Source organism: Lissotriton vulgaris, chromosome 11 (genome assembly GCF_964263255.1).
Source record: "Lissotriton vulgaris chromosome 11, aLisVul1.2, whole genome shotgun sequence".
Classification (NCBI taxonomy): Eukaryota; Metazoa; Chordata; class Amphibia; order Caudata; family Salamandridae; genus Lissotriton; species Lissotriton vulgaris.
The window spans coordinates 902,902,049-902,927,540 of NC_141699.1; the positions used below are offsets into that span (position 1 = coordinate 902,902,049).

Genomic DNA, 25,492 nt, shown 5'->3' on the forward strand with positions numbered 1-25,492 from the left:
GATGGAGAGAATGATGCTGCAGCAACATCTGAATGATCTAATGAATATCGAGATCGATTCTGATATCGACCAGTGCTTGCCTACATGAGGGCAAAAGGAGCGTCTGAGGTTCCGTGACAATTAAAGTGGTGCTTTCGACTCGTTCGATAATGGACGAGTTTGGTATCTATGAACCGCAAATGACGAGTTTAGTGGGTGTACGCGTTTTCGCTACGCTGACTTGAACCGTTCGTCTTATTCATGGGTTTCTTCATCTAAACCCACGGGTTCCATTTTAGATACGGCATCCATTTTGTTTCTTGCCCTCAAGTAGCCAGCGAACGGACACTGTCCGCTTCGTGACCCTGGGATTCCCAAGCTCTTGCAGAAGACACGTGTTCCTTTGAGGGTGTCTTTATGACGAGGGGGATGACACTGCAAAGGCAGATGGCCCGCTCGAGGCTCATCTTGCCGTGCCGGTCTATTGTTTTAGCCATGCATTCATTAGGCATATCTCCTTTGATCCTGCAATCGTGTTTCCGATATCGCCCCCCTACACTCTTTTCAATCTGTTGACTATCTTTGTCTTCCCTTGCACCTGTTTCTGACTCTTTTCGTAAACTTGTTTACAGCCGGAATGGAGTGTACTTAATGGTGGGATAATGTACTTTTACAATTGGGAACCGGCGATGCTACTGTAATTATATTCCGGGACCCTGAAGACATGAAAGCAACCCTTTTGAAGTTTACTGTGGGAACTGAGTTGTAACCTTTTGTTCGCCATGTTGTGTTATGACAGAAATATGTATAAAAGGAGCGATCCACAGTTGCAATTCGAAGCAGTCTCCTAGAACCTACATGCGTTGTACTTCTTGTGACTTCTGTGTTCCCTGCAGTAAATAAACCTCGATCTTTGACGCCGAAGGAAGTGTCCCGTGTCTCTGTAATTTGTACGCCGGAACAGGTAACCCACAAAGGTTTCAGGTGTTGTCCCCTGGCACCGCTCGGCCTTAGAATAGCCCAGTCCTTCAAACTGAAGTAGGAATAGTAAATGATACTGTTCCCTAATCCAGCGCACCCCCTACAGCAAATCGTTGTAAGGACTTGCGATGTAATTGTGTGAGTTGTAACAACACAGTCATTGTAACGACTGCATTGTAATGAAATGTGTCGTAGAGCATTCGATGTAAAGGGATATATCAATTTCAATGCTTATCAGATTTCTATCAATATATGTCACATTTTAATTAATGTACTAATATTTTCAGTTTAGGTCATGTTCATTTTAAACTGGTTTGAATTCAGTCAGTCAATAAATATTTTTTTAGTTTAAAAACCATAGAAGAGTACAAAATTTAATTTAAACATATTGCAGCTGCTCATGGCAATTACATTACAAAATGTATAAATCGAGCCATAAATTAATAAACAAATTTAAATGATCTAAAATCCATCAGTGCGTAGTGCAGTAACAATTTAGCTGAAGCTTTAAAAATCAGGTTATAAAGTGATTTTTGCATAGAGGAGATAGGGAAGATCTTATAATCTTATTATCAATCTTAAGGAAGAAAGAAACATGGGTGTAACTCCTATAACATTTGGTCAAATCAACAATCTCACATGCACAACATTTTACAAATCGGTTCATAAGGTGATTTGCAGTTGGAGATACAGTAGATCTTATCGACATTCTTTGGGAAAAAAATAAAAAAGTATGGGTGTAAACCCTATAACATTTGGTCAGCTCAACTAACTCACACCCAGGGATAATACATAAGACACTGAAATAAGGCACAAACTACAATCAAAATTGATCACATTTCGCAAAACATAACAGCAATTTCCATTCCTTTCCCACCATATTTCTTAATCTCACTGCAGCTGAAATACATCTTTACACCATGTACCAAACAAGTTCAGACTGCAGACGCTGTAAGGCGAGTATGGCAGGCCTACACATTCTTATATTGAGTGACCTACATAAGGCAGACACTGGAAGTCGAGTAGGGCAGGCCTACAAATTCTCATATTGAGTGACCTACGTAAGGCAATTACAAGAAGTTCCCTTGGGACTTCCTACAGTTTGCAGAAAAAAAATGCAATGTGAATTATACAGAATCTGAATCACTTAGGCATGGCACAAGTTCTGTTTCACAAAACACGCCTCTAGGATAGGAAAACAGGAAAAGAACAATGTTGATGAGAAACCTGATTAGATATTGCCTGTGATGAGGGTATAGCACAAAATGTATATAGGGCTCCATACAATTTGTGGTAGTTAAAAATTGATGAGACACCACCCTTTTTTTCCTGCATGTAGGGCTTCTCTTGTACTCTTTAAAATTGCAAGGAATTCTATTTCAACACAGGTTTTAGTTGACAAGCTGATACTCTGAGGGTTGTGAAAGAGTTCCAAGTGCCCTGTCAAGCAAAGTTGATCCCTTATATATGTCAACCATGAAATGTTACAAGCATTATCAAGCCTTCAACCTCTGGTAATAATGGGTTGATTAAATAGTGTTTCTGATTTTTTTCACCAGATAGAAACCCAAAACATTAGTGGTAAAAGTTGTGTCCTGTTCTCAATACACAGTAGCACCGAATCCGCATGACAAGCATAGGTGGGTACACCAGTGGGGACAGATAGCAACCTTCTGGCTCTTGAACTGTTTCTCGAGTCCTTGGGTTTAGTTTTGGAACCCTTCATTACAAATATCACCTTCACAATACTGGGTGATTTTAACTTTCATTTCGAAGATAAGAGGTGCCATGATTCCAACACTTTTCTCAAACTCATGACTAATTTTGGCATCAGGAAACAAAAGATCTACCCTCAGACTGATAAACAACTGTGTCCCCCCAGACTACTGGATTTCCTACAGTGGTGGAAAGCACACAGCTTTGTTTAAATACCCCTCACACACCAAAAGGACCCTTGCTGTCATGCTTCATCATAGGGGTCTTCCCGCCCCGGAGCCGCGGGGAGGCAGGATCCAGGAGAGGTAGTGTCCTTGGAGTTTGTGTGACTATTGGCCTCCTTCCCACCCGTTTTAAGGCTCATGGGGTAATACCTCCTCTAAGAACAAATTATCATAAAGTAGTATACCTATTGGGGTATTGTATATTGTGCATGGTTATTTGGCATGCTCACCACGTAGTAGCAACTACATGTATATACAGAACCTTTTTTTAGATATAATATTGACATTTCTTTGTACTATGTCGTGAGTGTAGAAGGGATCCTTTTGGTCCTGATGAAGAAGCCAGGAAAGTGCTTGAAATATGTTGGCATAGGAGGGACTGCTCATCATGGCAATGTACCTCCTACCTATTTCCCACTTTTAACAATACCAGCTCAAAGGAATATTAAAGTTTTTTAGTCCATAGAGCCAGGTATTTTTTAATTCATAATCACTCTTTCACTCACTCCTGACCCTTCCACTCACATTCCTACCCGACACATAGTCTTGTTTTTAAAAGTAGTGCTCCCGCCTAGCTGTAGGTCGTAGCACACCCCGTCCCGCAGCGGGCGGGAAGATCCCTGTGATGAAGCATGAAACCAAGGGTCCTTTTGGTGTGTGAGGGGTAGTTAAACAAAGGAGTGTGCTCCACTACTGTAGGAAACACTCATAGTCTGGGATGACACGGTTGTACATCAGTCTCTTATTGGATCTTTTTGTTTCCTATACATTAACTAGAAGAGGACATATCCACCTCCATTGATCCTTTGAGTATTACCTCTTCAATCCCTCTTCTTAGTTTTTTTAATAATATTGGCTTCAGCCAGCTGGTTAAATCCCCTACTCATAGTGCTGGCCATACATTGGTATTTTTACTAACCATTTGAGCCTGGTGGTGGGGGAATATTCTCCCATTAAGCTGGGTAGGCCATCGGGTAGTGACCTTTAAAATTGTATTGCAGATCGGGGTAGACCAGATGCAGTGCAAATCAATCTCATCTAGAAATTGGAGCGAAATGTCCACTAATAATTTGGCATTTGCACTCAGAGAGTCCTTAGTGAAACATAACTATTCACATGGTCCAACTACAGAAGATTTTAATGACTGGTTAAGATACTAAGTTTCAGATTGCTCCACTTAAAACGAAGGTCTATAGCAGAGCTAAAGTGTCAGCACCCTGGTTCTCGGATGAATTGAAAGACCTCAGACAGCAGTATCAGAGGCAAGAATAGAAATGGAGGGAAACCCTCATCCCGGATGATAAAGAAAAACATAAAGGCCTGATTCTCCTGTATAAACGTGCTATTGATGCCACCAAATTGTCTATGTGAATAAAATCATGTTAACTAGAAACCCTCTTTATGAACTCTTTAAGGTGGCAAAAGAGTTCTTTACTCCACTGTCCAACATTTTATGGAGAACTCGCAAGGTTTCTACAACCAAGTTCACTTTAGAGACAAGATCCTGAATATCTACTCAGACTTCACCATCGATGAAGATAGGCCTCTCCCCTCCTTTGAATCGGGTGACCCTGCTGATCTGCACTCCTCTGAAGTTATTTCTGCAATTCCTACTATTTACTCTTTGCAAGTTAAAAATCTCCTCATGAATATGAAATCAGGTTCTCCCGATGATACCTTCCCATTTTTATCTAATTTACTAACATTGGAAATGGTGATGAAATGATAGATTAGCAGCTCGCTCGAGATCAGTTTGTGTCTTTTTTTGTCACAATCTCCAATCAGATATTATCCTTGTCTTTGGATGGAAGCTGTAGTCCTTCCCCTTCAAAAGAAACCAAATAGGGACGCAGAGGACCTAAACAAACCTTTGCCTCATCTCCTTACTGCCCGTGCAAGAAATACTGCTTCAAAAATATGTTAACAATGAATTGGGAGAGTTTGTTTCCTTAGAGAGCCTCTCAAACCTCTCACAGAATGGGTTCAGAAGCGGTCACAGCACAGAGTTGTCTCTGGTAGTCGCTGAAGATTCAATTAACTGCCAAGTAAACAAGAGGGGTGCTGCTATCATGGAATGTTGGATCAGTCAGTGAACTTGACACAACATCACCCTCCTGCCTGGTTCAAAGATTATATCAGGTAGAGGTGAGGGCCAATGTTCTGGACCTACTTTGGTCCTTTCTGACGGACAGGGTCAAAACAGTCAGTTGTTGTAATTTTAGAGCAGAGCTCCCTTGTGGAGTTCTGCAGGAGTCCTTCCTCAGCCCCACCCTATTCAATCCAAATGTCTCCCCACTTGCGGAGCAGGTGCACTCATTCGGCTTTCAGGTGTTATCCTATGTGGACGACACTCGAATTGTTGTCTCAATATCAGAACATCAGAAATCTGCTGTTGGTAGCAGACAAGATTGAACATGGTACAAATGACATGTGTTCCTGCATGACGAACAACTACTTACAATTGAATGCTGTAAAAACTGAGATCTTGGTTTTTGGTGCTCAGCATTCAGTGTGGTCTGAACTTTGGTGGCCAAAGACATGTGGTCCTCTACCATCATCAGTGGAATCTTCTACAAACTTGGGGAATATTTTTAATAGCACTCTTACTTTTGACGCTCAGGTCAGCTGCACTGTGAGTTCCTCGTTTTTTATTATTGGAACCTTGAAAAAGATATTTGCTCTCATTCCATCCGAACTCTGAGTGGCAGTGGTTATCGTTTTAAACAAATCTTGTTTAGAATATTGTACATTTTTCTAATTGAAAATCAATAAGTCCTTGTTGAACAGACTACAGGTCACTCAGAATGTGAGATCCGTCCTGGTACTAAATGTGCCTAAACACCTATCGGTTAAGGAAGGCATTTGCTCCCTTTACTTGCTGACAGTCCGAAAGCAGGTGAAATATAACGTTCTCTGGATAGTCTTTCTGGCTCCTTGCCATCATGGGCCTGCAACTTCCAGAACAGAGTTCCTCTGTTACACCCCAAAAATACTGCTTAGATAATCCTTTCTCAGGAAGATGACAGTCCCTAGATTACACAAAGCCAGGTGTGGTGGGTGCTCCTTCTCGGTAGCGGCAGCTAAATTATGGAACACTTTGCCTGTACAAATTGCAACATTTGACTCTTTTTTTGTGCTCCGTAGACAACTCAAAACCTGGCTTTTCTGCCTTCCATAAATGCAATTCCTTAGTCTCTGCAGATGCTCCCTACTGCCCTTAGCACTTTGACATCTTCTGGTTTAGTGTGCTTTACAAATTAATAAACCTGCTCAGAAAGGCATTTTCTCTGACCTGAATTTGTACTTTGTCAGCGACTCCCAAAATGCCTGCAGCAGACATAACCACAGAGATACATTGGCATTATATACATCAATTGCCACAACCATGGGTTTGGAGCCAAGTTTAGCAGCAAACTTAAAAACTGCAGCAATAGACCTGTGAATCAGGATCTTTCTGACTTTCACCAGAGGCAACCAGGAGACTTTGTATTGAAAGGGGACCCTCCACGGACGTATAAGTTGTTACACAGAGGAGTCTAGTCTTATTAATTTAGTAAGATCACGATTTGCTAGGAGTCTTGCCACAAATCATGGTGTAAGATTTAGAGCTATTAATGGGAAGACCAAATTGATTCATGAACAAAGCAAAGTTATCCAGTACCTTCGGTAGCCCTAACCCTGCTATGGAGAGTATGATACAATCATCAGCATATAACAGAGCAAGTCGTCCCTGTGCTCCCACCCTTGATATATATTCCTCTCCAAGTAACAGAGAGGAATCAAGACCATTAATGCAGACGCAAAAATTAAAGCGTCCCAGAACACAGCCTTGTCTGACGCCCCGCCTGATCTTGATTGGAGAGGTACACTCACCTTTGGGGATGTACCTAATGCACTGTGCCACATCGGCATGAAGTGAAAAAAGTGAGGGATCCACTCCCATTTTGAACATACTCCTCCATAGTTTGACTCAATTGATACAGTCTAACCCGAAACTGAGATCCATGAATGCTAGGTGTATACAGCCCCTCTTCACCTGAGTTTATGTACTTTCTGTTTGAGGGGTGAAGATTCAAGTATTGGCCCATAATCCTCAGGCCCTGTCAAAACCTGTACTCTGCATCGGAAAGTATACATTTCTCAGTACCCCAAACCTTCACTCTATCTAATGAAATTCCGACCATCACTTTGGCAGTGGAATCAATGAGTCAGTTGAAGCGATAACAGCAGGTGTCAGCTTGGACCCCTTCTTAAACATGGGGACAATGATTAAATTAGACCATGATGTGAAAAGGTGCAGCATGTTTTTCACTCCTCAGTATGTTAAAAATTGAAGGGGCCCATACATCTACATTATCTTTAAACAAATCAATAGGGACCCCATCCAGATCTGGTGTTTTGATTCTTTGACTCCAGTTTGTTGCCAAGAGGGCCTCTGTTGGGCTTGGCCCGTTTTGCAGGGTCGTCCCTGAACTTTTTGCCTTCCTCCTCTATTTTTTCTGACCCGTTGGCGGTGGTTTTATGACTTTGGGCACTTTATCACTGCTGATCAGTGCTGAAGTACATATGCTCTCTTTTGTAAATTGTGTCATGGATCAGTGACTCCATGACTGGCTTATTTGATTTACTTGTCGGACCCTAGTACAGTGTACCATGTGTGCCAGGGGCATGTGAATCAAATGCTGCTGGTGGGCTTGCAGCATTGGTTGTGCCACCCACAGAAGCAACTTGTAAAATGTGGCTCAGGCCTGCCATTGCAGAACCTGTGTGCAGTCTGGGACTGCCATGTCGACTTGGCAAGTGCACCCACTTGCCAGTCCCTAAACCTTCAGCACTAGGCTGAATAGACATATCTGCATTGGGAGTGGTGGGAGGAGTAGCATCTGGGCCTGAATAGGGCTGTACCTGCCATCCACAATGTTGGCTCCACCTCCTGTGGTGCGTCTGATGACCCTGACCCACACTGACAAAGGAAGAAGTTGTGCACTGGCAGAATGCATCCAGAACTGGTCTGGACTAGGTACAGACATTCGATAAAAAGTGGGACCCAGACCCCAGAACGTTAGATCATTTCGTGGAAATCAAGAGGAACCTTTGCCAAGGAAAAACTGAAGGGGTATTACTGCCCCTGTGCTGTTTGCTGGGGTTGGCCTGCAGTGGTTACTTGTTGCCAAGGATAGAACAAAAGTACTTTGCTGTTTGCTTTGTCATCTTGAGGAAGATCTCCAAGGGCTTGAACTCACCTTGCCTCCTGTCTGAAGTCTCAGGGACTCAAAAACGTCATCACCAGCTCCCCTTGAATTTCCTTGCTGGGAATTCTGATCTGGAGTGAGGTGTCTGCTGTTGTTTGGGCCCTCTGAGAGACTGCCTGTCTCTGGGAGCTGGGAGCATGATGCAACGAGGAGAAGCGTGTCGCTGCCGCTGCAGCTGCCATCGCATCGCCGAAGAAGTGCCGCAGCTGTTCACCGTCGCATCACCGGAGAAGTGTGCCGCCTTCACAGAGGTGGCCGTTGCAACACCAGAGAAGCATGAGGCAGGGCCTGTCGCGGCCCCAAAGATCATTGATTTTGCTGTGCGGCCGTCAGGCGTGCATGCATAGCATCCCCTTTGTGGCATCGCATCAAAGACACCATTTTGTCGCATCGCACCAGATCGTCGCATTGCATCAAGGCGCCATCTTGTCACATCGCACAGGATCACAGTAAGAAACGGACGCATCACTTATTATCCGGTAAGGAACTGATGCATCACCTCCTCTACGCTGCAGGAAGTAACCGTCGCATCACCTCCCCCGAAGCAAGGAACTGACGCATCACCTTCCCTGTGACCCTTTTGTTTGTTTTGCATGATGCATCCAAGGTACTTTGAGAGTAGTGTTACTTTTACCATCTACATTGAACTAAGCTATTTTCTACCATTTTAAAGTCATGTGTTTATTACAGCATTGCAGATTTTTGTTGTTTGGTCTTGTGTTAAGTCTATTAAAGATTACTTATTTTTCTAAACTGGTGTGGTGTCCATTTGTAGTGTTTTCACTTTATTACTATATGTGTTCACAAATGCTTTACACATTGCCTCTGAGATAAGCCTGTCTGCTCGTGCCAAGCTACCAAGGGGGTGAGCCGGGATTATTCATGAGTGTATCCCCCTTTCCCTGACCAGAAGCAAGGGTCCCTATTTGGACAAACGTGTATACCTCTGCCAACTCGAGACACTCATTTCTAACAACTTCCTTTAGGGTAATTTTAGGGAAATGTCTGCTTTCCAGAGTTGGGACATTCAAAACTTCACTGACTAACATTTCTGGCAACATGGTGCTGTCATTTACCTTAGAAAAACGTGCCACCCACAGATGTGGTGGAGTAATTGTATCCATCCTTTTATTATTGTTGTCTTAAAAAACAGGTGATTTACAATTTTACAAAAAAGGGATACATCATTCCTATCTCTGGCCTCATGTATTTGCTCCGTGCTTCCTGCCTAATAACTTTCTTTATCTCCTTTATCGCCTCCTTGTAGCGTGATCTACACATCCCTAGTTCATCCATCAGTCTAGGTGACTCTTTCAGAGCCCCAATTAGGCAGCTGTGCACAGGAGAGCAGGCCCCATTAAACCATTTATTTTTCTTTGGCTTCCTACAAAATAGTGGCAAGAGTAGCGCTCTATAATGGATTTGCTAATTTCATTGTAGGCCCCAAGCGAATGAGAAGAATCATTCCAAGATACCAGATGTTCTTGGTACCTGAGAACCAGATATGTCAGAAGATGTCAGGATTCCAAAGTAGCCCATTTATGTAAAATGCCTCTATTCGTAGTTACCGCTGTTGGAGGAACAACATAGTTGTGTTCCAAGTGAGTGTGGCCTATAATATAGATAATCTTATGCAGGGGGTTATAATCACTCAAACAGGTCTGAAGAATTGTAAAATTAGAAACCTTTTGACACCATTGGATTGAAACAGCACAGAAATCAATCATACTGCCTATATCTCACCCAGAGAAAGTGACTTGATTCAGGACTGTAACTGGGGCTAAATCTAGCATGAGTACTAAGTCCAGCCTACTCATGATCCTATTGACGACATCCCCACAAGGATTATGCCCAAAGTGCCGGTAATAGACATCATCATGACCCAGTGTACTAAATACAATATCCCCTTAAATATAACAAAGTCTTCAATTAAAATCACTCCCCTCACATTACAACACAGTTTCCCTATAGTTCACCCAGGGCCAGATGTAGGTAGACATTTACCGACCGGTAAAGGCCGATTCGGCCGTTACCGACAGGTAAATGGCTATTCTAGATGTAGGTGGCCTATTTTACCGATTCGGTAAATTTACCGAATCGGTAAATTTACCGAATATGTAAAATACCGAATTGGTATATTTACCGATTTGGTAATTTTGAAATGTAGGTGGGACTCTTCTGAGTCCCACAGGCCTTACCGAATCGATATTTCACCACCCAATCCAATTGGGTGGTAAAATACCGATTCCAGGTGTGCATGCACATGTGTGCATGCACTCCTATGGCATGTGACAGACGGACATGCCCTTAGGGCATGTCTGTGTGCCACATGTCACACATGCCTTAAATCGGGGTGCTAGAGGGTGTCAAAGTGACACCCCCTGCACCCTTGCAAAATTCCGTATTTACCGAATCGGTAAATACCGATTCGGTAATGCCCATTGATTCCTATGGGTTTCAATGCCCATAGGAATCAATGGGTATTACCGAATCGGTATTTACCGATTCGGTAAATACCGATTCTTACAGAATCAGTAATTCAATTACCGATTCTTTCTACATCTCCCCCCTTCTATTTTACCGATTCATAAATACCGAATTGGTAAAATTCGGTATTTATGAATCGGTAAAATTAACTTACCTACATCTGGCCCCAAGTGCCGTACTTAAGGCCAAGTTAACTGCGTTTTCTATATTTCAACATTCTTGGAATTGAAATTATAACATTAAAAATTAATAAGAACAATTGTCAAACTGGCAGGAGACAAATATATAACTTTAAAATAGGACGAGTTAAGAAATGTTTTACTGGTTGTGCCTGCAAGAGAAACGCATACTAAGGGTAGCAAACTACCGATACGAAGCTCAGAAATGGAAACAGTGCTTGTTGTCTCAAGGGAATAAAACCTATTGATGTATACATTGTTACGCACCCATGTTTCCTTTAGGCACACAATAACAAACGGTTGCCATCAATCAATTTACAGGCAAAGCCGGGCACATTCATAAACAACAGATTAAAATCCGGTGTCAGTGCCCCAGAGCATGTTTTGGGAGGTAGCATTATCCAAATTCGCAAAGATAAAACAGCGTCATTAGAGTCTATGGGAATTGAGGGGCATATTATCAAGGAAACACAATAAATATCGCATTTCCCGCTTTGCGCGATTCTGTTTAACTCCTTGTATCGGTGGATTTAATCGGCCAGATATCGCATTATTATCAAGGCATATCACCACAGCGATAAAATCCAGTAATAGCGGCTTGAAACAGAATCGTGCAAAGCAAAAAATGCAATATTTTTTGCATTTCCTTGATAATGTGCCCCGTTGCCTCAGCCATACAATCCACCTGCCATTAAAAGTATGGTAAGTCAGTTTCTGACCAGGCATTGCAAACCCTAGATAACCACGGTTAGCGCTGTTTATTTTATCGCATCGCAGGTTTGCTTGAGGCTTGATAATATTGCGCTGCCGTGTCAGTGCGGATTTCAAGGGAGAAATGTAAGGGAACGCCTACTTTGCATGTCATTAGCGATATTCATCGCTGACATGCAAATTGGAGTTTAAAGGGCTGCTTCCTCAAGGAAACACGCGTTAGCGTACCCTTGCTGATACTGCAATAGGATTATCGTGCTTTTCAGCTGAAAACGGCAGCTAAAGCAGCGATACTTCTCTTGATAATATGCCCTTGGGTCTTTAGCTACCTGAGAGAACGAATCTCCTGGGGAATGGAAATAATTAGGCTTTTGTTTTTCAATAACAGACTCCCACTTTTCAAGTTGTTTTTTCCTGAGCCTTTTGCAAAGGTTGATGAACTGCCATCAAAATAGATGAAGGCTGCTCACCAGACTTTTTGCACCTTGGCCAGAACCGCAGTGACAGAAGTTCCTGTCCAGGTAAAGGCATCCCTCTGGGCCAGCAATCATCTCAAATTTTGGCAGATTTATAGGTAGTCTGTCAGGGTTGTGCAGGTAACGTCCTCCACCACCCTTACACACTGTACACCATCCACCAAAACATAAATAATGGTCCATAGTGGCTTTGTATTAACAAGAAGACCTTTAGGTTGAATGGTAATTTTAAAGATCCTGGTACTAATTAAAATATGGTTATATCCTGTGATGCTGTTGATGAGTATGGCACATAGGGGCATATTATCAAGGAAACACAATAAATATCGCATTTCCAGCTTTGCGCGATTCTGTTTAACGCCTTGTATCACCGGATTTAATCGATGAGATATCGCATTATTATCAAGGCATATCTTCACAGCGTTCAAATCCAGTGATAGCAGCCTGAAGCAGAATCGTGCAAAGCGGGAAATGCGAAATTTATCGCGTTTCCTTGATAATATGCCCTGTTGCCTCAGCCGTACAAGCCACCTGCCATTAAAAGTATGTCTAAGTCAGTTTCTGACCAGGCGTTGCAAACCCGCGATAACAACAGTTAGCGCAGTTTATTTTATCGCATCACAGGTTTGCTTGAGGCTTGATAATATTGCGCTGCCGTGTTAGTGCAGATTTCAAGGGAGAAATGTAAGGGAACGCCTACTTTGCATGTCATTAGCGATATTCATTGCTGACATGCAAAGTGTTGTTTAAAGGGATGCTTCCTCAAGAAAACACGCGTTATCATGCCCTTGTTGATACTGCAATAGGATTATCGCCGCTTTTTCGGCCGAAAACAGCTGCTACAGCGGCAATAATTCTCCTGATATATGCCCCATAGTGCATTGGCTTGATGAGGGAGGCCTAGCAGAGAGACTGCTTGCTCTTAGTGGCTAATACTCTACGTGTCACCTTATCATCAAGTCCATTAAAGAAAGCTATTTCATACAACAGAGTCCGGCCTCCTTCCCAGGGAGAACGCCATTGTTGAATGTTTACATTCCAGGTGACAAGAAACGACATAGGTTTGAGAGCTGAATGCGGCATCAGTCCTTTTCATTTGGCAGCATTAGTCAGCTCAGCAGTCTTGGCGTGTTATAAGTAAGGTGATCTTTTAGGGACAAGGAAGGACTTGCTGAGGGGAAGCCTGCTATTTACAAAGGAGGACAGGTCAATGCAGAGTGGTGTCTGTTAGTGGCAAACGTGCAGGACAAAACAAACTCTGCTAATAATATCCAGTTGGAAGTGTGGCAAAGCTTCCTAGGAGCTGTCAAACAGAAGTCGAATGACTGCAAGGAAGGAGCAAGCAACTCCTTAGAGAGGAGAGAATGCCCACTGTGGGAACTGAAGAGCCTGCTTTAGGCATGATGGGAACTTCAAGAAACAATGGAGCACACAAATGAGTCCAGAGCTCGAAGGAGGCCACAAGTGATCTGTGTGTGTGTGTGTGCGCATGTGTGCGTGTGTTTGCGTGTGCGCCTTTGTTTACAGACTCACTCATCCAAATGAATCCAAGTGCCAGAACTCCAACATTCTTCATTGCCAAAATCAGTTCTTCCTGGATGTGGAGTTGTTGACCTGGTGTGGCAAGCCGGCCTAGATGAAGACCGAGAGTGCCTCGTTTCTAATTGACCAATGAGTTACCCCTACCTCTACCCTGGACCGCATGCACTGCCAAATGTGTACTGTGAAAATAGAAATGGTATACCATTCTGTTAGGTTCAGTAACTCTCCTTTATATGCTAGTCACTCATACTCTGCTTCCTTTCATACTCTATGGAAGAGTTGTGGCCCAGCAGCCAGGGCGACTGACTCCGGAAAACACTGGGGCTCAAGTTGCGTTCAGGGCGGCAGGTTAGCCCAGCACCATGTGACTCTGGGCAATAGTGGGCTTAATCTAATGACGGCCCCCAGTGCCTTAAAAACCCTTAGGGGTAATTGTTCTCACTTTACATATACTGGTATTTCAGTATTTATTTTTCTCTTTCGTGTCATCCTCCATTTATCCATCAATCAACAATAGCTGCTGCTGTGAACTCATCATAAGATTGTAGCTCGTATGAAGCTGGGGCCCCTTTCAGTAAGAAGGGGTGAAATTCAATGTTGCCACCTTGGTCAGTATTGCAAGACATGTGACTTAAAAGCTTATGTTAAAATGTTACCCCAAACAAGAGAGATACTCTGTTCTCTTGGCAAATAACTCTTGAAAGAGAAGAGGGAGAACGTTGATATTTGTGTGAAACTATATTGAATTTCTTCCCATGTTATTTTCATGATGCTTTTGCATGCACCTTTACTAAAGATCACAATCAACTTCTGTTTGTTGACAGTATAATGTATTGTGACTTAACTAACAAAATCAGTTACAATTTTTTTAATTGAATTTTAGTTTGGTTTTATTTTTGTCATTCAATGTCATAATTGTTTTTGGAGGCTAGTGGCTGAAATTGATTCAAGCATTCAATCGCTCGCCTTTTTTTGTAATCTCTAGTTAGAGTTTGGTGGAGAAGGTAAATCACCATAACCTGGTGGTTCATGCTCTACCAAGCGCTTGATTTCCCTGCCTCTTTTAGATTAAGATCATTTTTGTTCTTCTTCAAATGCAAACTCTCAATTCAGGAGTATTTAATTGAAAAAGAAAAATAATTGTAATACTGGATGTTAGGCCCGCCATCTTTTGGTGTGTTTCCCCTGTCTTTTTGCTTTCTGACCTCCTGGATTTGACTCTGTTTTTGCTAGTTTAGTGTCTCTGTGCACATTCTCACTGCTGTTCAGTGTTAAAGTGAAAGTGCTCCTATTGTAAATTGTATAATGGATTAGTGTTTCCATGATTTGCATATTTGATTTACTGGTAAGTCCCTGATAAAATGCGCTGAGAGTGCCAGGGTCTGTAAATCAAATGCTGCTAGTGGGCTTGCAGCACTGATTGTGCCACCCACACAAGCAACCTTTCAAAGAGTTCTCAGACCTGCCACTGCTGTGTCTGCGTGCAGTTTTTTACTGCCATGTCAACTTGGCAAGTGCTTCCACTTGCCAACGCCTAACCTTCCCTTTTATTTCGTGAGTCACCCCTAAGGTAGGCCCAAGGTACTCGGATTGGCATGGTGCAGTGCATATGAAAGGTGTGTGTGATATATCCTGATAGTGAACTACAGTGTGATTCCTATTTCATTGTTGAAAGGTTATCAGTTCGATAGGATAGAATGGGGAATACTTGGTAACATTTTGCAAGTATATTTTCCCATTGATACAAGATGGAGAAATAGAGTTTAGTATGCCTGAACTCAGAAAGTCGAAATGCATGTTTTAGTAAAGATTATTTTTATAATCTGTGTTTGAAAATACCACTTTTAGAAAGTAGGTATTTTCTTGCTTAGCCATCCTGTGTGCCTCTGCTGGGTTGTGAATTGACTGTCTGTGGAGGGGCAGGGGCTGTGGCTGTGCATGCTCTTCAGACAGCCACCGGGAGGGTCAAGGTGTGTCCTGCCTTTCCTAGATGAGTCAGGCCTGGCTGAATAGACCTCGGTTGCATTTAGAGTAGAGGGAGGAGATTTTTTTGCACCTTAATGGGCCTGGTCTGCCTTGGACAATGCTGTCTCCACCTACTGCTGGGAAGCTAAGGCAAGAGAACCAAACTGGCTTCGACTGAGCACAGACATTCTCTGCCCAAGATAACGAAGAGAAATGCAGTGTAAATGTTGGGGCCCAGACCCCAGAACTTTAGAACTCTTTTGGGGCCAAGAAGACTGTCAAAAAGAAGAGCTGGAGAAGCTGTGAGGAGGAACTACCACTTTGCCTTGTGCTTTGCTGTGTTGGCCTGCAGTGGCTGCTTTCGTCCTGGGTAGTGAAAGGACTGGACTGAACTTTCTGTAACTTCTTTGTGTGAGTTTCTCCAAGGGCTTGAGGTAGAACTTGCCCTCTGATCAAGAAATCTCAGGAACAGCAAAAACTTCAAGTTCATCTGCTACTAGCACTGGGAACTGTGTGTTTGGTGCTGCAACAGAAGAAAAAGCTAGCCGACGCTGTCAACAATGCCACGGCCAACTTTGTGTCCTGAAGGCACCACATAGGGCATCGCAGACAGTACTGCTGCACTTCACAACCCAAACCCTGGTCTCACCAACGACACCACCTGACGCCACCCCCAAGCCGCTGATTGAACCCGACCTGTGGGTACCGCACTCCCCACTGCCTAGCTTCTCTCCGCTGCCCTGGTATCACCAGCTATGCCTCTCCACGCTGACTTTCATGCAGCTGCTCGCACTTTGGTTTGAGGGCACCGCGCATAAGTTCCACGATGCACCAACCTCATCCCGCACCGCAGACTTGGCCTACCTATGCCAGCACCATCGACTCCAGTACATCAGCCTACGACAATCCTTCCACAACGACGATGCAGCTTCATGCACTGTGACCTGCCAGCACCGCGGTCGAGCACTGCACCACTTTGCACCGCAGCCGTAGCCTCACCAACAATGCTGGACGACTGTCACTGAGCTACTGGCTGTACCACACGCCACACAGCTGCACTTCACACTGCAGCCCTGATGCCTGCTGATGTTGGCGCTCCCGACTTCAACCACGAGGAGTTTGATCTGCAGCACCTGTGACTTCAAAGGCCCGATGTCTCCTGCACCGACCTCCGTAACAAACGCCTGCGGACAGCGGCTCTTCGGGGCTCAACAAGAGGTTGCTGATGCCCTGCATTTCTAAAGGTACTGATTTGCAATTCTTCCAGACCGTGTAGCTGGCCAGCGATGCCGCGGTCAGCCAGAGCTGTTTGGAATTGTTGTTCAGGATGCTGTGATAGCCCCATACAGAGCTATCGACTTCAAGGAACTGTATTTTAAGCCTACTTTGAGTATTGATAGTTCTTAGAACTGTATGGTAAATTTTTATTTTTTTGGGTTTTGTTTGCATGGATAAAATATTGGTTATTTTTCTAACACTACTGTGGTGTCCTTTTGTAGTGTTTTCACTGAATTACTGTTAGTTATGTGCAAATGCTTTACACACTCTCTGAGATAAGCCTGACTGCTCATGCCAAGCTACCAAGGGGGTGAGATGGGGTTATTTCAGAAGTCTATCCCCCTTATCCTGACTAAAAGGAAGGGTCACTATTTGGACAAATGTGCAAACCATTGCCAACTAGAGACCCCCATTTCTAACACTGTGCCAAAACAACTTGGCATTCTCTCAGCAAACTCCACTAACTGCAGATCAACTGCTGTTGTGGTAATTGCTCTGAAGACGATGAGAACACCACCAGGGAGGTGGGGTCTCACAGTAGGACGGACAGCCCCCTGCCCCGGGCAGCAAATACTATAGTTTCTGCCCAAAAGTATGACAGTCTCTTGCTCAGCTTTAAGTTACCTCCTAAACATTATTGAATCTGTATTTTTTGTATTATATTGTATTAGGTTCACCCAAACTACCTAGAAAGTCAATGGTGCTTTTGAGGTTAACGTTGCATCCCAGACCACTCTGGTCAGTAAGATCGACAACGCAGTCTAACCTTTGATATTCCTATTATGTCTCTATAACTTTACAGATCTGAGAAAAAGCCTTTCACACATGTAAAGGGGTAGATCCACAGTGAGGTCACATCTGCTGATGTCTTGGAAGGTTTAACCTGCTGGTGCCAGTTAGTGGGTGATGCCCATTACCCATTGAGCATCGCTCTGGACTCCATCCTTGCATCATTGAAAAGGCTAATAGAGAATGAGCTGGTAGGGTGTTTCTATTTTGCTCTGCCGATGCATGTGACAGTGTTTATGTATAGAGAGAAGTATTGCATATTTCCGAGATTTCTATCATCCATACTAGCTTCTTGTACTGATTCTCTTATGTCACTCTTTCGGCAATGATCTTAAAACATAAAAAGTTGTTTCCCTATGCAGGATACTTTATCTGTTGCATTGATTTCTGGGAATCCTGTGAGGGATGCCAGTGATGCTACACACCCATGATGAATATTACGTCAGGTGTCATACGCTTTGTCTAGCCTTGCTTGGCTGTGTGTTTATATAGCAAGTATCATTTCTCTTGTTTTGTTGCCTAATTTTTCTGGTCTTCGAGTGGTAGATAGTCCCTGTACGTTTCTGCTTTTCTACTATGGTGGATCACACTCCAGTTTCTTCTTGTTATGGATGAAGCTGTGTGAACACTGTGAAGATCCTTTTTTCTTTATGTATCTCTCCAAGTTTATACTCGGTGGCTGTAACATTCTGTGTGAGGTTGTGTGTGCCCTTGCAGGTTATCTAGTCCTGCTTTCTTGGGGTGAAACGACAAATCATGAGAGTATTCAAGACACCTAGACATGTTTACTCTTACAATTGACAATATACCTTATATGGGATTGAAAGATGCTTGGTCGTGTATGCATTCCAGAGTCGAAAGCTACCTTGTGCGGGATTACAAGATGCCCGTCTCATGTATTCCTGAGATGCACTTAGGTAAAGTTTCTAGCCTGCTTTTGTTTTATGTTGATTTTGTTGTTTCCTGTCCCGTTTCATGGTTTGTCGTGCGTCAGGATGCATTTTATTATTCCTTGTACTTCTTTATGATGTGCATGTTGTCAGAGAAAATATGTTCTGTGTGTATATGCTTTTAATGAGGGAAAGGTGTCCAATCGCGCCTCCTTTTGGCCCTGGGTGTTCCCTCTCGGCGGGTGGAATCATGAGGTGATTTGTAGTGAGAGAGACATACGAGAGAGCTGAAAGTTAGAAGAAAGGAGGCTGAGCAATGAAGTTGATCCCCCGCCACCCCCTCCCCCCCCTCCTCCTCCTGATGGAGCATTCTCCCAGGTGTCCCTATTAAGGGAGAGTCTTTGCTTGTGGTTTATTCACATTATATCACCTGACCACTTCTGCGCCTCTGCTACACCGAAGGGCATTACATATTCAAAGGAAAGTAATAATAACATGGCTTACAGCTCAAGCTATTTAATAAAAAATAGGGTAAGAGTAACTTAAATAGGTTAATTAAAACAACACACGCTTTGGCTGTAAACGTGTTTTTTTAATTAACCTATTCAACCAGCTTCCCTGAACGTCACAAAGGGAACCCTTGAAACAAATCATTAAGGGTTAGAAATAATAACTTCACGGAGTACGCTATGCAGAACACCGAAATGTAATCATTCACGAGGCCACGCGCCCTCAGCTCTCAGTTCATATTTCGGGATCTTGCACTGTGTCAATACCAGACTATTTACAGGGGTCTGAACCGACATATGGTGTCATTTATTGCTAGGAACATCCATCATGTGAAATGTCATAATCAGCCCTTTGATGTTCCAGGAAAGAAAAAATCTGGTAATTAATATCGAGTGGCAATCTGTTCAATATAATATTAATAATCTGTCCAGTAGAAAAGAAATACAACTCAGGCTTGTTCTTTTCCTGTTACTGTGTTAATCTACACAAGCAAAGTGGAGTTGTCTTGGCAGAGAGGGAAGGGCGTGTGCTCGAGTGCTGTGTCACTTCTCTTGGCGGGCTGACTGATTTAAGTGACGAGTTGATTGCAGTAGACTCATCACCTGTCAGATTTATCTTTTGCATCACCGAGAGGATGTACAAGTCACGTAAGGCTTACGTACTTGTAATGAGAGCATGTCTCAAGAGTTCAGTTGTACCTTCTGTGCTGTGAAATACTCTTTTTCTCTTTCAGTTACATGGGGCCGTCGAGTTGAAAGATATGGGGTGCGACTTACCTTAAGAGGTGTGTGCAATTCCAGAAATATATTACCTTGAATGCCTTTGGAGACAATTGGAATTTGACGTGCACGGACGTGCTCTAGTTTTGGCCGCAGACATCAAATACATCTTGGGAATTTTACAGTGAATGATACTAGGGTCCAATGTTCCCTCTCATTTTATTCCTCTGTGAGCGTCAGAGTAAGATCTCTGTGCGCTGCAGCCAAGGCTATGTGCGCCAACAGCCCGACCACGCTTGTAGACCTTGGCTTTAAGTGGGAAGAAAAAACTGGGTGTCTCTTAAAGGGGCGTGACTGATGCAATTAAGGGTGCGGCTTAAAAGCAATTAAGCTAAAAATCTCTGCTTAGCATAGTGTGCCACCCGACTGATATTTTGCTTCTTCTCTCATTGCATCCAGATATTTAATACAAGTAACATTACACCTACACAAAGCCAGGACTATTAGCGTTGTCAATGGTTGTTTGTGACATAAAGTTGTTTATAATATTGAAAATGCTTCTGCTCTTGTGGTAGAGGTTGTGGCTTAATGCTCGAGCTGCCGACTTAGGAGATGGGTTTTGAGTCTCGGGTCAGATTAACATCTTGTGATTCTCTGCAAATCAATTCATCTCCCCATGAATACAAATAATTAAATAAATCATGTACATCGCTCCAATACCTTTGGGTTGAGTTAGCACTATATAAAATTGGCTGCATTTCTTTTCTAAATGCAGGGATGATAGTTTGCCTTTTGAAAGATTTTATGTTAAATGCAGCCCATGACGGATGCTGTGATCAGGGGGAGCAACTAGACCCAAACTTCAGGGGAGTCTAACACTTCCGGCCAAGGCTGGCCCTAGCACTGGTCGCACACTGTGCAACAGTGGCGCCCCTCGCCCATTTCCTCCTACTCCATGAATTCCCTCACCACCACTCACCAACAATGCACCTCATCTCTCTATAGCACCTTTCTGACAAACATTTCATTTTTTAATAGCGCTGCTCCTAGTTTACTCACACTCAGTTCTGTGATCTGCATGGTACACGTTTTTGTAGCAGGCACATTAAACCTCTGCAGTGTGTGGGTCCACGAAGAGGGTGAGAGCCGCTTCGAGGAGGTCCCTCGCTGAACACAACACATGGGCCAGCATGTGGAGCTAGTTGCGCAATAATTGCCCAGGGACAAACCCTAAACTCTGCCCTGCCAGCAGAGTTTTGCCACTCTACGTTTCAACAAAAACTCTGCCTGCCTTTGCGTAGCTGAGTTTAGCGGTGTCTACCCCTTTTCTATGCCTACAATATTTTGGATGTACTGTACATTGACCACTAGAGAGAGCTTCCAGATTGTAGAAACAATATACACTGCATGGTTTTCAGAAGCACACAGCTGAGCTGCAATGAACGCATTTAGCTGCAGCTTGAGTGACTAAGCGGAGATGACTTCTTGTCTCTGAAGTCCTACCTTTTTCTGAGTAGCCAGCAGGCTGTTGTCTGGCTAGCAGCGTGCCGGGCTCAACTGCCAGGGTTAATTTTCCTATCATGTATCATTTATACAGCTGCGAGGAGCGGATTGAGAAGCTGCTTGTGTGGAAGGATCGGGGGGGGGTGTTTATGAGAACATAGTCGACCCATTTCAGCCACTGACCATCCTCTCGCCAGGCCCCTTGTGATCTAGTAAACTAATGAGGCACCAGCAGGAGGGTATTCTGCACAGCATCACTGTGTGCTGTAAGGGTTAATTTGTTTTTGGTCTTGAAGTAGCCAGGCATTACAGGTTTCAAATGGTGTGAATACAGTGCCTCTCACCATAAACCCACCTTATTCCTCCTCCACCCACCCCAGGGACTAATGTACTTGCAGGGGGTTCTCCATCAAAGTCTACTTGTGTGCTGTAGGGTTTAACTCTTATCCTAAGGGTCTGAAAAAGCAGTGATTTGCAACACTGGTCACTATAAACCACAGACCACCTTATCACCAGGCACCCAGGGATTCTAATAACTATTCATGCACCAGCTGCAGTGTCCCCAGCCCATCTGACATGTGCACTGTCATAAGGGCAGGAGCATATCCGTGGAAATATTGGGGTCTTGATTATGAGGAACTATGTGCCAACCATCATAAAGCACTGATCAGCCTTGTAGCCAGCTGCCCCCTAAGGCTTACTGAACTAGTGATGTTCAAGTGATGCAAGTCTAGACTCAGTGTGCTGCTGTCGGGGCTAAATGTTGTCAGATAGGGAGAGGTAGATGGCAGTGCACTGCACACTTGTGTGATAATAGGTGGGGTGTTTGTGTGGAACCTAGTGCCCTAGCCTTGTGCTGCACCTGCCTCACCCTGCTATGCAGAGTTTAGCTGCTATGCAGAGGTTAGCTGCTGTTCTAAAAGAACCAGGGCGCCAGTCATGCTCTGCAGACTTTTTGGGAAACAGAGGTAGTGAAAACTAGGGCTCTGGTCTTGCGTTACACTTGCCTCGCTCTAATGTGAAAGGGTTAGCAGCTGCGCAGGGTCTAGCTTTTGTGCAGGGTTTAGCTGCTGTGCTCAAGAGAGAAGGGCACTAGTTGCGCTCAGTGGACTTCTGTGGAAAAACAGGTGGTGAAAACTAGTGCTCGGTCTTGCATTGCACCTCTCTCGCTCTGCCGTGCAGTCGGGAGCTGCTGTGCAGTTTTTAGCCGCTGTGCTAATGGGACCAGGGTGCTAATAGTGCTCTGTAGACTAGTGTGGAAACAGAGGTAGTGGAAAGGTTTGCTCCGACTTTTTGCTGCACCTACCCCACTCTGTTATGCAGTGCATGGGATAGCTGTTGTACAGGAGTTAGCTGCTGTGCTAAGGAGGCCAGTGCACCAATCCTGTTCTGCAGACTTGTGTGGAAACAGAAGTAGTTAAAACTAGTGCCCAGCCTTGTATTCCACCTACCTCGCTTTGCTGTGCAGGAGTTAGTTGCTGAGCTATGGGGACGAGGCCGCTAGTTGTGCTCACAGATGTGTGTGGAAATAATGAAGGAGGGCTTGTGTGTCAAAGGAGAGGTGCCCAATAACCAACCACTGACCACCTTACTTCAGCCCTTCCAGTGAACTAGAGTTGCATGTACATGTTGTGCTACCAAAGCGGTTAACTATTGAAGCACTTTTAGCCCTATGGGCGTTTCAGCAAGTTTAAAAGCAAACGTGTGTTTTATGATCCAGGATCATCTGAAAGCACACGTTCGTGCTTTTAAACTTGCTACACTTGTTTTCATAAAACAAAATTAAAGACACTGTTTGAATTTATTTGCCTCCCTCTTATGAGAATGAAAAGAAGAACACAATCAATTTACCTTTGACCCCACGTTCTCTCCTCCTCCCAAGTCTCTTCTGTTCAAAGTCTGGTGATGCTTGGGTTTCATAGACAACCCCAGTGAGGATGACGAGTAAAAGAAGAAAATCAGCAGAGCCATGAACAATAATATTAACAGATAGAAGTTCCTTGTAACTCTGCGGGCTCCTGCTCAGGGATTTAGATGGCGGTGAAAGGCTTTATATAGTCATCTGCACCATGGTGTTGTAACCAACTGCATAGGGACCCAAATAATGGAGCATTTGAGTGCTGAGGTGGTGTGCTTTGGACGTTTTACCTAGGTGGCCTATATTTAATCTTCCTGCTCTTCAATACGGACCACTTGTGTCTCTTCAAATAGTACATCACCGGAATAAGGATGGCACCAATCATCAAAACCTTCAGTCCCATGCGCTTGCGCTGGTCATGTTCTGGCTCAGCTGCCCACCTAAGGAATGCGCATACATCTTTAGCGAACTGAGACATGGTGGTTGTAGTGCCATCATCAAACTCCAGGTTGTTATTGTAAATAGGCGGTGCCATGCCAGTAGCCTGGCCAGGAAAGTAGGGGTTGTAATACAAGCCATATTTTTTGGTGACCCCTGTGAGAGCATCACAGTAGCCAGTCAAAAGAGAGAAGACGTAATCCTCACCACCACCGTGCCTAGCATTGACAATGTAGCTCAGATTAGGTGGCAATGCCCCATTGCTCGCTGTCCGGGATTCCTTCGCATTAGGATATGGCTTGGGGAAGTAATCAGACAGCTTGCCTGGCCGGGTAAACATATCTCCATTTTCATCAGGGCCGTCTATCACTTCACACTCCTCTGCTAAAGCCTTTGCTTCCGCTTCTGTGTGACTGACTTCCACCAGATTTCGAAAGGCCAGGTTTTCCATGCTGTGGCAGGCAACACACCTGTTTGTATACCTGCTAACCACGACGACCACTGCTGGACCGTTGTGGCTCCAAGGAAACTTTGGAGGATGCAGCTCTAAATCACTGGCTTTTACCAATCTGTGTGGAGCCAGGGCTAAGCCAGCCCCCCCCCCCCCCCCCCCCCCCCCCAGCAGCAAGCACCCCCAGCGTGCACAGGGCGAACTTTCGGCCTCTGGACAGATTGGAAAAGGACATGGAAGCCCTGGGCTGGAAAGACCAGGCCGCCCCACCCACGGGGACACTGAGAAGTCCCCTCTGCACCGAGCTCAGCGCCGCTAGGCTGACCGCCACCACCGCCATCTTTGGCTTTCCCGTAACATAAGTACTCTAACCTTGCACTTCTTTTCTTAATGCAGTGCGACTGCAGGGTTGATTGCAGGCCTTTTGAAAGTATTTATTTTAATCACAGCACCCATCAAGGGCTGCATTTAACAAATACTTTCAAAAGGCAAGTAATCAGCCCCACAGCTGCTCTCTCTTTAAAAAAGAAATGCTGCAAGTTTAAAAGTGCAAACCTGTGCTTTCAGATGATTGTTTGTAGACTTGCTGCATTTCTTTTCTAAATAGAGCATAGATGTGGGGCTGATTGTTTGCTGTTTGAAAGTATTTATGTTAAATGCAGCCCTTGATGGATGCTGTGATTAACATAAATACTTTCAAAAGGACCACAATCTGCCCTGCAGCAGCGCTCTAATTAGAATAGAAAGGCATGCAAGTGCATGAGCATTTTCTTCCTTTCGGCGGAAAAACGCTCTTCCGGGATGTGCTGTGTGTGCGCTCTTCACACACAGCACTGCGCGCTCGGGAAAACAGAAGTGCGCGGGCGCCCAGGCGCGCACCTTGCTGGGAACAATGCTAGGGACTCTGTTAAATTTTTGACAAATTAACTTTTGTATTGCCTTCTAAAAATGTTTGCCCTGAAGAAGTCCCTATGTTAAGGAGCAAAACGTGTTGGTTGTGTCCATTTTTGTCACTTTCTGTGGAAATGAGAAACAAAAGAAAGAATACAGAAAATACACATGGCTTTTGATGCTTTAGGATATGCTTATTTGATATGCACCAATAGTCAGAATACTGACCTGTTGTGGGTACTGAACCCAATGTGATTAAGTAAATTGATCTTGTTTGTGAACTGGTTTGTAATCGAGTGCTCCTTCCTCTCTAAATTTTCCCTTCTGGGGCATTATATACAGTTGGCCTTGAGAGTGAGCATTCTTACACCAGGGATTACATAGTGTGGGGCAACAGTATACAATAACAATTTTTTTCTTTCTTTGAGTACTTTGAAATGCCAGAGGGAGAAACTGCAATTAATAGTGGCATGTCCACTTCTTAAAAGTGGCATGGGGCTTTTAAGTCTTGACTACACTGTTAGAGACCTGTTGTCTCTAATTCATTACATGCAGAAGGAGTGAACTTTGGGTCAGGCAATGCCATTAGATGGCCTTTTTGCTTATATTATTTGCTGGCTGCTGAATTGAGGCCTTCCTTCCCTACTCTTCTT

General features: G+C 44.0%; 1 pseudogene; it reads right to left on the reverse strand.

Moving 5' to 3' along the window:
- Nucleotides 1–23,304: 23,304 nt before the first annotated feature.
- LOC147683665 (cytochrome c1, heme protein, mitochondrial pseudogene) lies at nt 23,305–24,288 on the reverse strand (annotated as a pseudogene).
- Between the last annotated feature and the right edge of the window lie 1,204 nt (nt 24,289–25,492).